Source organism: Vanacampus margaritifer, chromosome 9 (assembly GCF_051991255.1).
Source record: "Vanacampus margaritifer isolate UIUO_Vmar chromosome 9, RoL_Vmar_1.0, whole genome shotgun sequence".
Classification (NCBI taxonomy): Eukaryota; Metazoa; Chordata; class Actinopteri; order Syngnathiformes; family Syngnathidae; genus Vanacampus; species Vanacampus margaritifer.
The window spans coordinates 22,968,713-22,986,507 of NC_135440.1; the positions used below are offsets into that span (position 1 = coordinate 22,968,713).

Below are 17,795 nucleotides of genomic sequence, written 5' to 3' on the forward strand. Positions count from 1 at the left end.
CAAAGAAAATGTCAACTGCGCAAGTGAATCTTTCGAGGTGCTTGTGTGGTAGGTAAGAGTTGTTGTGCGTTTTGGCGGCATCATGCATGATATGATGTCAGTCAATGAATGTTTTAGAATAAATTTTGCGAAAAGACACAAAAGCCAAAGATAAAGCTAAGCGAGTACATTTTATGGAATCAGTTTTGTAAAGCACTACATGAAAAGCTAAGCTAAATGGGCGACCAAATGGTAAGACGATGTTCGATACTACTTACCGGCTTTTAATTTTGATTCATAAAATTTCCCCTAAAAATGACAGATGATTTTAAGGAAATATCTATACATCACAATATAGAATTTATTCTTGAAATTGCATGAAATCAATGGCGATTTTCTATACTTCTAATTTCTAGTTCCTGATCATAAAATGTCCACAAGAGGGCGGTGTCACAAGTACCAATATCTTGAAATATGGGCTGATACCGATACCTGGTATTTTTACTCCCTGATCCCTGAAAAAACCTAGACACAACAAGCGAAACTCCAATCACAATGCAAAGTCAAAGAAAAATCAAAATCTGAGTACATCTTGGAATAAGTGTAATTAAAAAAACAACACTAAAAAGCGAACTACAAAGAAAAATAAATATGCAAATCCATCTTTCGGGATAAAAGTAGCAAAATGTCAAGAAAAGTCAAAGAAAACTTAACACGCAAGTCCATCTTTTGAAATGAGTTTTGCTAAGAAAAAAACGATGCATAAAAGCCTGTTTTCATAGTTTCTCTATAAAACATAACTAAACAGAACAACCTTTTAGTGTATCTTTTAAACAAGCTTCCTCCTTAAAAAGCGACTGTACACTCGGGTCAGTGTCACCCTCCCTGCACTTGTATGTCCACTTGAACTCTGTCCCATGGTTCGAACACTTCTAGCAAACCTTCAGAGTCTAACTCAATGAATGATGAGGACACATTGAAGGAATTCACATCTCTATCTTTAAAATCAGAAGATCGCCCACTGCCGGTACTGCATCCCAGCGAAGGGTCCCATTTCTTGAGAAAAGGGGGTGGACTGTGTTGTGGCAAAGTCCGACAATGAAAGGCCAGCCTGAGCGGGAACAGTGGCATGTCTGTGCAGGGTGAGATAGCGGGGGTCCGGAACTGCGCACACAGTGTTTTGACCTCCACCCCCTCGGTTTATGGAGGCCGGGTCCGAGGGTCTCGATGCACGCACGCTCTCTCGGGCGAGTGACGTGAGGAAGACGTGGATGTCATTCACCCTGGAGACTTGTTGCATTCCAGTTCTTCTTCTATGGTTATGACCACATAAATCATTTGCAGTTCATTAGAAAAGTTCACAAGTGAAATATAAATCATATCGCTGGAGCAGAAACGGAGTTTTTTTTAATGCTCTCGTCACATGTTTGATTGGCCACTTGTTGCTAGGCAGACTTCAAGGACTCAAGACAGGCAAATACTGGAATTGGCATATTATATTAGTGTTGCCAACTGGAATGACAGAAGCCGGGATTGTGTTTGTTAATTTGTAGTAGGGCTAGTGAGGGGTGCAGAAAGGACAGGGAGACTTGGCAGAAACAGGAAATCAGACTCATGCTGAAAAGAATGTGAAAGTAGGCAGGAAAGCTCCTCAAAAATTTATCTGTAGAGAAATGACAATGGATTCCTTCCTTTGCCATAATGTAAGTCTCGCGGATTTATTCGGTTATGTCCTAATATTAACAGTTGAAAAATGTTAAAATGTTGCCAAATCACATTTTATGCTGCCACTTTTGTCTCCTCACTTGTTTACCAGCTTTCAGATGCCAGATCGGATGGTTAAGAAGACTACTAATCGATCCCCCAATTGAGTAGAGGGAGGAGGAGGAGGAGGGTTCGAGCGTGCGTCTAAACGTGAGGGGTGAGGGTGAGTCGTTATCCTACAGGATCCCCCTCCCCTCGCTTGGTGTCGTGACGCTTGGTGTCACGGGCCTTTTGAAGTAGTGGATCGAGAGGAGGTACACAAGCGGAAGAGGAGGGGGAGGAGTAGCGTGCCAGGGGGAAGACACGTGAAGGGAAATCTTGACACAAGCCCTTGACGTGTGTTATTTATTTTTTCGAGAGCGTTTGAATATGTGTGCGCACGCTTGTGTGTTTAGCACAACGTCTGGCAAGGTTGGGGATCACCAAACCTTCTTTTAAAAGAAAAAACGGGTTGCTAATGAGCCCTGGCTGGCGACAAGTACTCCAATTGATTAAATTTGCATGGGAGCCTAAAATCATGACGGGGGCCCTCAGTATCCACCCGCCCTGAGGTGCACGCACGCATGCACGCACACACACAGCACCCCTGTGACTTGGTAACTCTGCAGGGGCGAGGGGCAGCAGCAGGGTGTGTGTGTGTGTGTGTGTGTGTGAAGGCAGGGCGTGGAGCGCACCCATCTGCCCCGCTACTGTCAGGCCATCATTCAGGGAGATGCCAAGCGCGTGCCTTGGGGAGGTGTTCATTAGGTTTTAACTAGCGGATGCGTCCTTGTCTCGCAGTGTGTCATTGTCTCTCTTTGATTGTGTGTATCTGTGTGTGCCTGCAACACGACGTGATGCGTGTGTGTGTGTGTGTGTGTATATAAACCCACCTAATGCAACCTGCTTGTTTCCTTTTAAATACACTTTTATAGGACGGAACTATATTTGGTAACTTTAAGTAGAATTAGTATTTGATAAATATTGAAAATGATTACAATGAATAATATTCTAATACAGCAACTGGAAATTTCTACTGCAACATTATTATTATATAAAATGTCAAAATACCCCCTCCTCCAAACCCCATTTTCTGAAAATAAATGGTCAATAAATAAATGTCACTATTTCTAATTGAAATTTGGTTTCATTGTCAGTTGATTTTTTTTGTATAAAAATTGTCAAAATATCCCGGCCAACCCCAAACTCCCATATACAGTATTTTTATTGTATTTATTTATTTATTTATTTTTTTTTTTTTTGGGTGGGGGGGGGGGGGGTTATTTTTTCAACACTGTGTAATCACCATGGTCCAACCCAAAAAACATTTTTTTTTTATTTAAAGGATTTTTATTAAATAGCCACACTATTATAATTTCTTAAATTTAATAATAATCTATAATTTAATTTTCAAAAACTTAACTAGTGTTTTCCCTATTTTTTCAATTTTTTTTTGTTAGCTCTTAAAATTATTGTAATATTTTTAACCAGAATTATATTTTTTTTGAATACTATTTGAATAAAAGGTTCATTTATAGTGATTATTATTTTTTTTTTTTTAACACACAGGTCCAGTAGATGCAGTGTAAGACTTTTTTTGTTTTCATGTTCATCATTAATACAGAGTAGCAATTGTGGCATTACTATATTGTTCAAATATTTTTATAGTTCTTTTGGACTCATTTCAATGTTACTGATTTCATTTCATGTGTGTCTGCCTGACTTTCTGTCCCTGCCGCCTCTCCCTGCTTGTCTACAAATCCACAAGGCTGGGTCCTCCAAAAGCCCAATTTGTCGGCTGCATGACGTCACTCCAGCATGCACGGACTTGCATATGAATGTATTATCAATGCTGCTTGTCGGTAGCGCGTTGTCCGATACTCCATTCAAGTGTAAGTCTGTGCGCGTTGTCGAGTTGCGCCAGGAAAGGGGACGTCATGCAGCCGACAAATTTGGCCTTTGGAGGACCCAGTCTTGTGAATTTGGACACAGGCCCTGTCCTTCCTCAGCTTTGTTTGGCAGCGGAGCCCACAGCCATATGTTGCCTTCAACATAGTGAGTGTGACTGACATAAGGTTTTTGTCCCCTTGGATTTTGGACCAATTCTGCCTAGCAACAAGTGACACAGACAAGAGAAATGATCTCATCTAAATCTCAATTTGTAAATTTGGATTTAAAGTGAAATGTTGAACTAAATGTTGTCTGTGGTGTTGATGAATTTGCGGAAGGATTTTTGAGTTGCATCATTTATGTTAACTCGTATTCGTCTGCTGCGTTTTTGCTCAGTGAGTTTTGTTGTTGTGTGTTTTTTAATGTGTGTGTATGACTAGATGGTGGTGAGGGGTAGGGGTTTTCAGTACAGTGCATGCGTGGTTATCCCGGGTGATTGCAGTAATCATACGCGGGTGGGAGGGATGGGTGTTAATCAGAGTTGGTTCGTCAGTGGCCTGATGAGGGCCGCTGATTGTAATGTGATGCTGACGACCGTGGAGACAAACTGCCAAGAGAATCATTAGCGTGCTGGTGAACACCTTTTTTTTTTTTTTTTTTTTGTGTGTTGCCAGGCCTCTTTGGGAACACCACGACAATAAGAGTGTAAACAAACAAGCACTTGTACGCGCAACGTGTACGTTTTCATTCTGGCGGACACAAAGAAGCGGGGTAATGTATGTGGTGTGTGGAAGGAGGGGGAGGCAGATGTGACCCCATGGTTTATCAGCTCATCTTGAGAGGGTTGCGCCCCCTTTTTTTTTTTTTTTTTTGCAATGGAAGGAGGAGGGGAGACCATTATGGCTGGCTCATCAGCCAAGTCCCTACAAGGGCTGATACAAATTAATTAACCTAATTAGATGCTGTGATTGCGGGTGTGATTATAGGGGCTGGAAGGGGAGGGAGGGAGGGATGGGACTCGGTTTGGAGATGGGGAGGAAAAGGGGGGGTGTGCTGGCAGCCAGGGCCGGGGCCATGATGATGATGATGAGCCGTGAGGTGTGGGAGAGGAGCCAAGATGCTGTGCATGGCTAATGAGGAGTGCTAGCTAGCTGAAAACAGTCCCTCCCTCCCCGATCGCTCTCGATCTCCCATTCACGTTCGTTCCCCACCTTCTGTCTATTTGCACCCCCCCTCCCCCTCCCCCTTCATTATCACATTGAATGTTTCCTATAAATTTCAGCTTTGAAAACAGTTGCTTTTTTTTTTTTAATGCACCTGTTGCATTATCCAGTTCTTGAAAAAATCACAGAGCAGTCTCGGTTTAGTTCACGCTGGGTCCGGTAAGGCAACAAAATGGCTACAAAACTGCTTAAAGTGTTCCCTTGTTCATCACTGGGGTTATGCTCCAAAAAATAACCACAATCGGTGAAATCCGCGAAGTAGTCAGCTTTATTTTTTTACATTCATTATATATATATATACATGTACCTAACATTGTGACGGAACATAGCCAATGACGAAAATCACAAAAAGCGTTTTTTTAATTTTTTTTTTATCCAGTTCACCTCACAGGAACACATTGTCAAGCTATACACACATAACCACACACTCTCGATCTCTAGAGGAGCAATATTCAAATCTCCATCTATTTGTATTGGAAACAAAACAAAGACATCCTTCAGGCCGAGCCAAACGCACCAAAAAAAAAAAATTCTTGCCGGCATCAGCATCTCTGCCGCTCTTAATGAGTTTGAGGAGCGACTTGAAGCGGCGTGCTATTGGTAAATAAAACAAAGTCAAAGAGGGAGAGGAAAGTTGCTCAATAGTGCACTTTGAGCTGACGCATCCTCCTCGCCAATCGGATGCTGTCATTCCATATCCAAGACACCTCTCCATCCTCTCTCTCACAATCAACATCAGTGCAGGGATATGCTCTGGAAGCCCCCGAATACCCTCCCTCCCTCCCTCCCTCACATGCATTCTGCATTGTAAACAGCAAAGGAATGGATACATAACTTTATATTACATGCTTTTTAACCGGTGGGAAAGGTTAACCACAAATAAGATGGGCAAACATAACATCAAATCCAATTAGTGTGAGGATGAGGGGGAAATTATGTAAAAATTATGTAAAAAGGAAATAACGCTTCTGACACTGTTATTGCCCACAGAAATGTAAACGCAAGATTTCCTTATTTAGCAAAGTGGTACTAAAGCAAAATGAAATGGTAAAAGTGCCCCATTTTTATGGCAAATCCTTGAAATGATCTTCAAATTCTGATTCTCAATGTTCAGGCCACATTAGACGGTGTCAGGAAAGTCTCACAATTTACCGTCTCCCGTCTGTCCAAGGATAGAATTTCCTTTATTAGAATCCTGGAATTTAACCAAAATGGCTGAACCCAACATGGTTGACTTCCTGGTTTAATTCCAAGCATGAGAACTTGAGGCATTTTCATGCGTCCTGTAATGTCCACCCATTTTCATGTTGATTGTGGTCGAGGACTAATTGTTTTTCATTTTGCCAGGGTGCTACTGACTGAGCTTTGGTGGGCTCGGTTTGGGATACAAGGATACACAAGCTTGAGCATGTTGGTTCGCCCCAAAAGGGGATTATTATTAGGAAAAAATAATAATTTAAGAGCGTTTTCACTTTTTGGACTAAGGCAAAACTACAATTAGTAACTCATTCAAGTTGATTGGAGACTCGCTGATTAAACACTAAATAAATAGCGAAGGGCGATTTTGGGTGAGAGTCCAAGCTCTAGTTATTATGTTAATTAGCCTCATTGTTTTGCAACAGTGGGCCCAAGTGCAGATTGGCTCGCTCACAGACACATTTTCAGAAACAGGCAGATAATTAAAGACTTAATCGGTTTCTCGATTTCACACTTGGCAGGCACTCTAGAGACCCAACTATATGTATGCAAACATAAAAAAGTCAATTTTACATAATATATGACCTTTAATGTTGATGTTGGATTGTATTAGGTTGTGCATGTGTACCTAATGTTGGGGCCAAAGCGATTAGTCAGGCCTTTTGAAACGTCGCTCTGGTTATCTCGCCGCACTGATAAGCGCGAGGCCTGTCAGAGGAACAAACGGTAAATACTTTAAAGCCACTTAAGGATTCTTTCCTCTTTTTTTTGCAGTCGCACTTTAATTAACACCGCAGATATCCTTGCAATGAGCCGATGCTATCAGGCGGCGAGGGTGTAGAACCACTCGGGGACGGGGGTCTCTGACCAGTTTTTAGTGCGAAAATGCAGGCGCACCCTCAGTGGAAGCGTTGTTTGTGCGCTCTCCAGCTAAACAGCTGTAGCGTACGACGCCGTTATCAGATATTTATAAGCGGCTCATGAATATGGATGGGCGGGAAGATGGGGACTGATGTTTGTCCTCTAAGAGCGGATGAAAGGGGAATGGCGGTTCCCTTTTCCCAGGCCGGGGGAGCGGGAATGCTGGTCGGGATTGCCGGTGAGACGGGGGAAAACGGGGCGCAGGGTACAAGATGGCGCGGGGCAGATGGTGGGGTTTAATGACGTGAGATTTGCGTGGCGTTTTCCCTTGTGGATGTTGAGATTAAAACCTTGTAAGTGGAGTGTTAGCACTGTCGTCTGCTATCTTGATACCTGTCGACTACACTCCCTATTTGCCATTTCTTTTTTTCTCCTGGAGAGCTCAGTATTGTTCATTCGGTAATTTTACCGATTTGACATGTCATCATCATTGCTCTCCTTTTTTTTTTATATATATATATATATATATTTTTTTGTATTTTTATTTTTTTTTGTATGTGGGTGAATATGTGTGCGTGCGTGCATTCATTAGTTCACCTAAAACCTATAAAAAATATAAAAAAAATCCCATACCGTTTCCCTAAACCGAACACTTCCAGCCAGAGTCGTGAGGCCGCCAGGAAACCCGAGTAAGGACCAAAGAAAAGAAAGGAAAGTGAAATCCAGCACCGACCAGACACCACCCACCAGGCCACCAACCAGAGTCCTTCACCAACCATTTCCTTTATAAATAACTTTGGGATTGGATTTGGGCAGGAGATTTAAAAAAAAAAAAAAAAAAAACACATTCATGAGAACAGCAAAAAACAACACTTTATAATAATTTGAATATAACTACAACTACTGTTCTTTCTTATCATTCCCATTTCAGACAATTAAAAAAACAACAATTCTGAAGCATGATTTTTGAATAAATATAAAATCTGAAATCGTCGTCGTGTGTGGCAACAGCGCGAACCACTCGTGCCTCGACAACAGCCTTCCAAGACAAATCTCTTTCATTGTCGCAGCGAATTGCTAATGTCCTTGTGCATATTGCCGCCAATGTTTGGTCAGGAATGAACATCACCGGCCTAAGTGACCGGCGTAGAGGTCAACGCACCGAGTAACGGGAGCTGAACTGCGTTGAACCTCTCCGTGCTCATCACCGAGTCATCTATCAGCGCTAATATGCGGGCGCTAAGCAACCTGTACATGCATTAGACCCCCTCCCTATTACCATAATGGGCTGTTTTTAATATAGCTAATCGGCTGGCACGACCTTGCCCGTTCGCTTTGCAGGTAAAAGGACCCAGACGACGCGGAATGGACATATTTAGAGGCTAAAGGACCATTAAGGACTTTTAGCAGTTCCGGGCCCCCGTCATAGTTACGCATCATAAAAGGGAAGAAGAGATGAGCAAATCGGTGCATGACAACAAACGAGAAGAGAAAATTACAATAAATGCATGCAGGCACGGAGGGTACGAATGTTGGACAAGAAGATTGGATGGGCGGGATGTGGGAGAGGGGGGCAGAATTTGAAAAATTTGCCTCCGCAAAACTGTAGTGGTTAACATTTTGCTTTTTGTCTCAGCCTTTGTAATTGTGGACAAATGATCCCAGGAGTGGGACAATAATGTTTTTATGGGACTCCAAATGTTGAGCTCAACAGGGTCATCGTGGGAGTGTAATGGCCAACACGTGGCCCAGCTTGAACTCCGCCCGGCCTCGCCGTTGATCCGGAGGGGGGGGTGGGCTGGAGGAGGAATGGGAAGAAAGCGAGGACTCACCCCTCCGGGTCACGCCAACAAGTGTTCACTTTGTTCTCGTGGGAGACAACAGCCACTCAGAACACCAAGTACCTTAATGGCCAAACAAGAGCCAGACTGGGTCTTGTAAACTGGAGAGATAATATTTCCCTGTTGCAAATCTGTGCCTGAGTTGCCCACGTCCTGGCATCCAATGAATAAGGCCTTCCGGCTTTGGGCAAGAAGCCTTCCCTTTGTCTCTCCCTGGACCTCTCGGACGATTACCGTCTGTGATGTGGGTCAGAACAGAGATTTTAGGATTAAAAGGACTTCTGTCCAAGATCAGTTTGTGCCAAGGGACGTGACTAGATAGGATTTGTTCCAAGTCAAGCCTACCACATCCATGAATGTAGGTTTACTGGGATTGTGACTCAAGAATATCCGACCTGGGGTGGCATTCCTTGTCACCGCTCTGCCATTCACAATAATGCTGGTCTGCTTTATCAGAGCAGGAACCCAAATGATGGGGGATCGCAAATCCAACTTGTTTTTCGGTATCTCCCTTGGGGGCGCCATAGCTTTCTTTTTTTAATCACTTCAAGGTACTTTGAAATGTACTTCTGAAGACTCACAGAAGGACTGAAGACTTCAGTCCAGATCAGTTCATACCAAGGGGAAAGGTCTAGATAAGATTTGGCCTGAGTCTGCTACATCCATGAATGTGGGTTTATCGGGATTGACAGAACTCTTGATTTAAGAGACTATCCGACCCCAGTTCGCATTCCTTGTCTCTATCATGTGATGTCAAATCCGAACACACTTAGCAAATACCAACACTCTTGGTTATTGAATACACCGCTTTGAGCAGATAACAGATAGTCAAAGTATTAAGTTCAATACTTGATTAGGGATGTAATGGTTCAGTTCGGTGCTCTTCATTTGGCCGGCAACCACTACAGGATGGAACGGTTCTCTCTCCCAAAGTCATCTGCGATCCTAATAAGGACAAGCACCATAGAAAATGGATGCATGGATTGTTCAGAACAGAATCGCCCTCTTCCTCTTCTCCAGAATTGCCCTTTGTCACCGATTCTGTTCATAACTTTTATGGACAGAATTTCTAGGCGTAGCCGAGGCGTTGAGGGGGTCCGGTTTGGTGGCCTCAGCATTGCATCTCTGCTTTTTGCAGATGATGTGGTGCTGTTGGCTTCTTCAAGCTGTGACCTCCAGCTCTCACTGGAGCGGTTCGCAGCCGAGTGTGAAGCGGTTGGGATGAGGATCAGCACCTCCAAATCCGAGACCATGGTCCTCAGTCGGAAAAGGGTGGAGTGCCCTCTCCGGGTCGGGGAGGAGGTCCTGCCCCAAGTGGAGGAGTTCAAGTATCTTGGGGTCTTGTTCACGAGTGAGGGTAGGTTAGAGCGGGAGATCGACAGGCGGATCGGTGCAGCGTCTGCAGTGATGCGGACGCTGTATCGGTCCGTTGTGGTGAAGAAGGAGCTGAGCCGAAAGGCAAAGCTCTCGATTTACCGGTCGATCTACGTTCCTACCCTCACCTACGGTCACGAGCTGTGGGTCGTGACCGAAAGAACAAGATCCCGGATACAAGCGGCCGAAATGGGTTTCCTCCGCAGGGTAGCCGGTCATCTGAGAGGGACTCAGCGTCGAGTCGCTGCTCCTCCACGTTGAGAGGAACCAGTTGAGGTGGCTCGGGCATCTGGTTCGGATGCCTCCTGGACGCCTCCCTGGGGAGGTGTTCCGGGCATGTCCTACCGGCAGGAGGCCCCGGGGACGACCCAGGACACGCTGGAGAGACTATGTCTCTCGGCTGTCCTGGGAACGGATGAGCTGGCTGAAGTGGCTGGGGAGAGGGAAGTCTGGGCTTCCCTGCTAAAGCTGCTGCCCCCGCGACCCGACCCCGGATAAGCGGAAGAAGACGGACGGACGGACGGATTGTTCAGTTTAATTAAAAAATTCACGGTTCGTTCCATAGGTGCGACACCCAATAGTCTGTCTTTGAAGGATTACTACTGACTTGCGGTGCAATGCTGATTTGACCTGAGATTCGTTGCCACTCCGGCACAGGGCACATATAGAGACAGATGACCGTTGTCATTCGCCTTCACTAATTGGGACGTGAACCTTCTCCACGTGCATCAAAATCAAACTAAATGTACCATTACACATACACCGAAAACATGTCGTGAAACTTGATGGCCAGCTGCCGCCGTACTGACAGATGTATTTTGGGCACACGTGCAATCTATCGCCGCCTCCATCTGTCGCTTGTCCGCGAGCATCAGTCACATCGATGCGTCCGATATGACGCTGACAGAACCGAGAGTCGCCTTTCAGGCTCAGACGACAAAACATCCACATTCGTTCAACTGATGCGTCCGCAGACAAAACACCAAGAGGCAGCCTCATCTCGTCTCCTTTTCTGTTTGTCGGGTAGAGGCGGATCATCGATGATGCGTACATGTCTGTTTTAAGAATGACAAATTCCAAACGGCGATTATGCTTGTGGTAGCTAATTTTGGTATTATTTTGTCACATTTTGATGTTTGCATAATTGTAATGATTCCTTTAAATGGGCTTTACTGTTTGTTGAATCTAACGTTTGGAGGTGCGCCTGAAAGTGTTTGTCAAGGACCACTCTCGGGTACCTGTGCATGATTTAGAAAATGGATGGATGGACTTTGCCAATGCAACAATATTGTTCTACAGTATGGTTAAAAATTGATCCCTAGTGTCACACACCTGACAAAATGAAGCATCTCACATTGACAAATCCTCACATGATTCTACCACACAGTTCATCCATTTGTGTGAAATTGATACAGCCTGGCACAATGGGCCCACAAAGGACGGCGCTCCTTTGGGTCAAAGGTCCCCGCGGGCCCACCCACGTCACTGTGGTGCAACAAGCCGGCGCGGAATGCCAACGGGGTCGCTCCACTGCTAAACCTCGGGGGCTCGTCACCCGACCATTGTGACACACCCGGGCAGGCTTAGCTATGCGCCACCCCCGCCGGCCAATCCGCAGTATCAAAGGACTCCGCACCCCCCCCCCCACTCCGCCCCAATCAATCCCATTCACGCCAAGCCGCACATGGGCGTACGCGCACAACGGCCATCTCTGATGCCCTTCTGATTCTCTGCTCTGGCATTTAGCACCAGAACTTTAGCCCGTGTGTGTGTGTGTGTGTGTGTACGTGGACGCTTGCGCAGCAGGGAGGAGGGCTGTGAAGGGTTGGAGGGGTGACAAACGCTGTGGTGCAGATGTCCTCTCAGCGAGAAAGAACTTCATGAATGGAAACTGTTGTGATGGTCATGGGGAAATGCGCTGGAGGCCTGGCCTACGCACTCCAGTCATATGAATGGATGGAATTCAACGCCGTCAACAATGTGGCCCCTCTACTACGGTTTCACACCCACGCGTTCATGTTGAGCTTTTTTACCTCCCTCTATAAATTAGCTGGTTAATTGTGACGCAAATATTACAATAAGTGCCTTAAAAACTGTTTACTGGCACTTTCAACATCCTCTCCCCCTGCACACGTAAAAAAAAAATGCGACTAACTATTAATAATAAAATACTGTCTCGTCACAGTCCTGTGAAAAACACTTATGTCCATTTTTGCCTTTTTTTCTGTATGTTTATGGGATGAAACTGAATGCAGACATCCTAAAAGCGTAAAAAAAAAAATTCAACATGTTTTTCACAGGACAGCAACGATATACTAGTCGTTGCCAAGGAAATCTTTTAAAATGATGCACCCCATTAATGATCCCAACAGAGTTGGCGCACCCTCTCTTTCCCCCAAACACCCTTAAGAGAAGTCAAAGATGATAATAATAATACAGTACTGCATAAAATAGGGCCTTTCTTCTCAAAGTTTCTAAGGTACGCACCCCCGTCAACATCCGGGTAGTATTGGCGCACCCCCTCTCACATTGAATACAAAGTTCAAAACAAACAAAAATGATACAATATTGTGTATAATAAATCAGCCTTTCAGAAACATTTCAAGTCAGGCATTACCCTCAAGATCCAGACCCAATCATCTAACCCCCCAAATTTCATTTGTTCTAGTAGGCTTTTCTTGACTTTTTTTTTTTTTGCTTTACACGAGAAGCTATTAACGTTTTACGCAATTAGACTACTACTTAATACTTGTGTTAAACTTGTGTTTGCTAGGTGACCTAACAACAACTGACTTACCACATAAACAATTTCAATCTACACTTGTAGCCCTTACTATCACTAAAAAAACAATTCTTGTTAACTGGAAAAATAAACAAACTCTGAATCTCAAAATTTATAGAAACATGGTCTACGTATATAGAATTTTTTAACCTAATTCTGGTTACTTAATTCTGTCTGTTAGCGAGAGCCACTACATCGTGATAACTTACATTGATGTTTCTGCATTTGGCAATTTATTATTATATTATATTATTAGTATGGGATTTTTTTTAATGGGCTTTAGGTGAACTGATGAATACACACACGCTCGCACGCATATACACATACTCACCCACATACAAAAAAAAAAAAAATAAATATATATATATATGTGTGTATATGTATATATATATGTATATATATTTTAAAAAAAAAAACATTTATGAAATTTTTTTAATTTATTTGTTTAAAAAAATAAAAAAAGGAGAGCAATGATGATGTCAAATCGAATGAACAATATTGAGCTCTCCTGAATAAAAAAAAAAAAAAAAAGACTACTACTTAATACTACTTGATAATTTCCTGCACCTTGACATAGGCCCCAGTACCAGTTGAAGAAAAGCAGCCAAAGCACGATACAAGATCCCAACAGATGTAACGCACCCCCTCTCTCTCGGGTACATCCTAAACAAAGGAGTCAACATAAACATTTAAGCAAAAAAAAATAAAAAATCAAAACAAATAAAATACTATTACAACATCTTGTGCGCTAGAGCAGTCGCTCCTTAGTTTTTAAGTCCGTCCTTTAAACATCGTGACCGAGTTGGCGCACCCCGTCTTTCCTGCACTGACCATAAAAAAAAAAGTCTCCAACGAACAAATAAGAAAATACGGCCTAAAGTAGAACAGTCGTGGTAGTCGTCATTCACGACGCTGTCCATCTGCCTCTTCTGCTGCAATTTTTCACACCACTGGGCGTAAGCACAGAGGTTTGCTGGGTAAACATCCAAAGCCGAGTAGGAGCCGCAAGCATCACAGTTATTGTTGTCACTTAATGCCATCAACGCATCCATATGTAATCAAGCTGAGAAGGCGACGGGACAATAGCGACCATTATGGCGCTCGGATCAGAAGGCGAAACTAAGCACCCCCCCCCCCCCTGCCCCCACTCCCCCGAGATCGAAGCTGCTGTGATGCAAACCAACTGCTTCCTGGTACAGGACACAAAGTGACGTGATTGGTCCCTGCTGGGAACTACCTGGCATTTGTCACGCTCGTATTGTTTTTTTTTGGAGCCATGTGTTGATCGCGTTGGCATTTTTATGAATGATGACGCTTGATGGATGCCGATGAGGGTTGAATGGAGGGAAGGACGTGGGGGTGACGGGACATTTTGGATTGACTGCAGAGGTGTTGCACGTTGTGTGCGTGTGTGTGTGGCGCGCGTGTGCGCTTCTTAGAGCAAACGTCGATGGCCGTGTCAGGGGTGAGTGATAACTGTGGTCTTTTCAGCACTGCGAGGTGGGATGTGATGGATGGTTAGCACGTTGGGGCCCATCCTTCCCCGTGCCTCTCTGCAGGCCAGAGTCGGTGCAGGACAAGGCTGGGATGGAGCAACTGCTGGTGGGTGGGTGTTGTTAAATAGGTGTCACTAATAGCATAGATAGTAATAATGTAATAGACGGCAATAGAATTATATTATTTGCCTACCCACTCAGCTAAGACTGACTAAAAAAGTATACTATAACAGTAGTATATTATACATTAAATATTTTCTGATTTTAAAATAAATGTATCAATACATAATTTCTTAGTTATTGTGTTTATACATCCATCCATTTTCTTGACCGCTTTTCCTCACAAGGGTCGCGGGGGGGTGCTGGAGCCTATCCCAGCTGGCTTCGGGCAGTAGGCGGGGCACACCCTGAACTGGTTGCCAGCCAATCGCAGGGCACACAGAGACGAACAACCATCCACACTCACAATCACACCTATGGACAATTTGGAGTGTTCAATTAACCTGCCATGCATGTCTTTGGAATGTGGGAGGAAACCGGAGTACCCGGTGAAAACCCACGCAAGCACGGGGAGAACATGCAAACTCCACCCAGGAAGGCCGAAGCCCGGACTCGATCTCACGTCCTCTGCATTGGGAGGCCGACGTGCTAACCAGTCAGCCACCGTGCCGCCCCGTGTTTGTACATAATAATACAATTCAAATGTATTTCAAAATGTTAAAAGAAAATAATTAAAATAATACCATGATTAGTTACCTGCTTATATTTTAAATTCAAGAATAATAGTGATTTATTTTGAAAAAAAAAAAAAAAGATTTTACTAGGGAAAAACAGACCAAAAAAAACCCCACCAACTGCACATTAGTTTTATGACAAATGCAGTCCAGGGCAATTAGCATCAAGTGACCCTCGAACATCCATTTGCATCAGAGAGCATTCAAATGCTAGTGGAAAAATCTGGGAACTAAGAGGAAAACAATGCCATAGTACGTACATGTACACTATATGTACAGTACATGCCACACTATAGGAAGCGATGCTATACCACCTGACACAGCATTTCTTTTTGATGGGACCTGACTTTTCATGGCCACTCTTTTCATGGTTTCCCCCGCATTTGAAGGCTTTGTGGGCTCAGTGGTCCGCTGCTTGAGGCCCGGGCACGTCTACAGAGAGGCGCGCGCTGAGAAACACCCCAGAGAGGAGCGAGTGCAACCTGCCTGCTGCCTTTTCTCAGTCTTCAAACGCACCGCAGACTACACAGAGGGAAGCAACAAAGCTAATGTGAGGAGGCACTGAGACCTTCGTGGCACACCACGTCGCTAATTGAGGGCAGAGGATTCTTGCGGGCCTTTTGCACATACGGTATACAAGTGTCCATGTATTGGAGGTGCGGCATGTATTTATCGAAACGGATGGTATTTATTGATCTAAATGAACTGCACCCGACAATTAATTGAGGTATGGAATATTTTCGTACATGCCTCTATTTCAGGAATGAGATCTTTAAAGGCATTTATTTGAGGTGTGCTGTTTATTTTTCAAAGTAGACTACACACCCGGTTGTTTTATTCAGGCATGTGTTTTAAAGAAACGGGCAATATTTGAGAGAACGGGGTTGTGTCAGGCATTTCAGGTGGACACACAAATTCACAAATTCTAGTGATTAATTCAGGCACAGTGTCTATTGAAGAAAAGGCCATTATTTGAGGAAATGCAGCAATTCCAGGAATCTTTTTGAGGTGAACAATCCAAGTGGATGACACAGCCAATGATTATTTGGGATACAAAATCTTTTAGAGTGGGTGCCACCAATTGAGAAAATGTGCAAGTTTCAGGCATTTATTTGAGGCGTGGCATGTATTTATCTAAAAGGACAACACCTTGCGGTTAATTGGTTCATGGCATCTTTTCAAGTGGAGGCTGCTGTTTCAGGCATATTTTTGAAGTGCAGCATTTAGCTAAAGGAGGCTATTCACTTGTCGATTATTTGGAGTATGGAATATTTTAGAGTGCTGCTGTGTTTATTTATAGTGGCTCGTTCACTGACTTCATGGTGTTGAATAGAGCGGAGGCTACTATTTAAGGAAATGCAGTACCGGTAGTTTCTAGACAAGGTGTGGCATTTATTTATCCAACTGGATGCTGCACCTGGCGATAAATTGGATTACTACTATCTATTCAAGCCCACATTTTGAGGAACTGCACTTTGAGCTGTGTGGAATTAATAAATGTATTTAAAGTATGATACTGGTGATTTATCATCTGTCAGAGTGGAGGCAACTTTTTGAGTAGTTTTGAGCATTTATTTGACGTGAGTAGTTTATTTTTGACGGTGATGCATGCAGCTGTTCTTTAGGTGATGGGATCTTTTAGGGTGGACGCCACTATTCGAGGAAATGCAACTAATTGGATTACAGCATTGATTGAAGAGGCCACTAATTTAGGCGGTACAGTTTGAGGCATCTATTTGGGGCATGGCCTTTATCTAGTAGAGTGTTAGACATTATTAACATTTTTAATTCTTTATTTCATATATTAACCATGTTGAAATGTTTTATAGATGTGAAGTAGGTAAAATAGTGTTGAACTCAGTATAATTTGACCTTAACCTAAGCTGGTACACATTGTTTGGTCTAGAAGTTCCTTCTCAGTGTTCTGTGCGAAAACACATTCTGTTCGAGAGAGAGAGAGCGCACTCCTACAACTATACTACATTAGGAACTGTCGAGTTCAACTTGTTTGTGAGATTTTGTTATGGAAAGAAGTACGAGAGGTGCTCTGAAAGTATATCTTGTCTAGAGATGAATACAGCTGCAGTCTGTGTACGAAAATAATATATGTAACATATTGAGTGAGAACCAATCTGTTCTACTCATTCTTCGTAGGAGGAGAAGGGGCGTTTTGCTTTCGAAACTCGATACTATAAGAAGCCCTCTTCCCCAAGGGAGGGAGCACATGGGCACTCTTTAATTCCACCTTTTACGTGATGTAAATTGTTGCCGTGACCGGAGAATTCTCTGTTTAATAAATCATCCTTGCAAGGTGTTTTTTCGTACAAGAAATCTGTCTTCAAGTTTTTGGAACACTCAAAAGAGGACAAATAATTAGCCTCTATCAAGAGCTGCACATTAATTGGGGTATGGCATCTATTAAAATTGTGGGCATTACTTGAGGAAATATATTATCTCAATGATAGTATCAACCAAAACTGAGGAAAGATTTTGAATCTAACCCTCTCTGTACCTAATGTTGTGGCCTGGGAGTGTGCAAACATGGACTCTTCATATTATAGTATATGTTCATAAAGTGACCTTCTAGCATCTTACGGGCATGCTCATCTACGGCTTCTGTCCCTTTTATATCCACACCTTATAAAGCACACATATGGGCAGCGGGCTGTTTTGTC

The 17,795-nt window shown here is 43.5% G+C and overlaps 1 protein-coding gene across 3 annotated transcripts in view; it reads right to left on the bottom strand.

The window, feature by feature from the left end:
- Positions 1 to 17,795, bottom strand: part of fhl3a (four and a half LIM domains 3a) — a 394,693-nt gene that overhangs the window by 52,213 nt on the left and 324,685 nt on the right. The window lies entirely within an intron of this gene.